Here is a 789-nt window from a genome sequence, read left to right on the forward strand (position 1 = left end):
TGTCCTCCGCGCCTGAGGAAGGGTTTCCTCATTTCTTCAGAGCCCATCCCACCAAGACTAACCTCTCCTTTCTATTCTCTTCTTTCAAGGACTGACAAAGCGGACTCGTGTAATCGGTCGTGGCCCTTTAAGTTGGACGAGATTAAGGTACCTACACTGGCTTCTGTCCCAGGGTGTCCCCTGGGCCGCGTCTTTTCTTCCCAAGGGCGTCGTTGGGCAGTGAGGGTCCTGCATGCCTTTGCCAGGCTGGACGCTGGCAGCGCAGCGTCTCTAAAGCAATCCCGCACATCCACCAGCACACCCTCGCCTCCTCGGCCCAACCCGAGGCGAAATGAGACCCGAGTTCTTTCTTTACTGCTCGCAGGACCTCATGCAGGACATGAAGATGTACTGGCCTGACCTGCTCCACCCGTCTCCCAACAGCACCTTTTTGTGGTGAGTCCCGCGCCGTCTCTGTCTCCAGCCCCAGGCGTGTGCGGTAGCGCGGAGCGTGTGTGTTCCGTTCTGGGGAACCGTGGGGACAGGCGCCAGACCCCTGATCCAGCGAGAGGTGTGACAGCCTCCCCTTCTGGCACCTCCCTCTGGCCATGGGTGGAAGATGAGGCGAGTGGAATTTCATGGGTATTCCATTCATTACTTTGTTTTGAGAATGTTCTCTGTTGGGGTTTAGATAACTTGCGCATCATAGGAGCCGTCACTCCGAGTCAGACAGGAGAGCGTGGTTCTGGGAGAAGTGCTGCTGCCTGGAGAGAAAAAGGAGCCCCTGTTTGGGGCGGGGGGGGGGGGCCC

At 58.0% G+C, this 789-nt stretch overlaps 1 long non-coding RNA gene across 1 annotated transcript in view; it reads left to right on the forward strand.

Annotated features, from left to right (window-relative positions):
• Positions 1-467, forward strand: part of LOC102757944 — a 3,750-nt gene extending 3,283 nt beyond the window's left edge. The window contains exons 3-4 of the long non-coding RNA XR_435235.2: positions 90-147; positions 365-467. This is a non-coding gene — a long non-coding RNA (uncharacterized LOC102757944). The remainder of the gene's footprint in view (positions 1-89; positions 148-364) is intronic.
• The last annotated feature ends 322 nt before the right edge of the window (positions 468-789 follow it).

The sequence above is a fragment of the Myotis davidii genome, unplaced genomic scaffold (genome assembly GCF_000327345.1).
Source record: "Myotis davidii unplaced genomic scaffold, ASM32734v1 scaffold592, whole genome shotgun sequence".
In the NCBI taxonomy this organism is placed as follows: Eukaryota; Metazoa; Chordata; class Mammalia; order Chiroptera; family Vespertilionidae; genus Myotis; species Myotis davidii.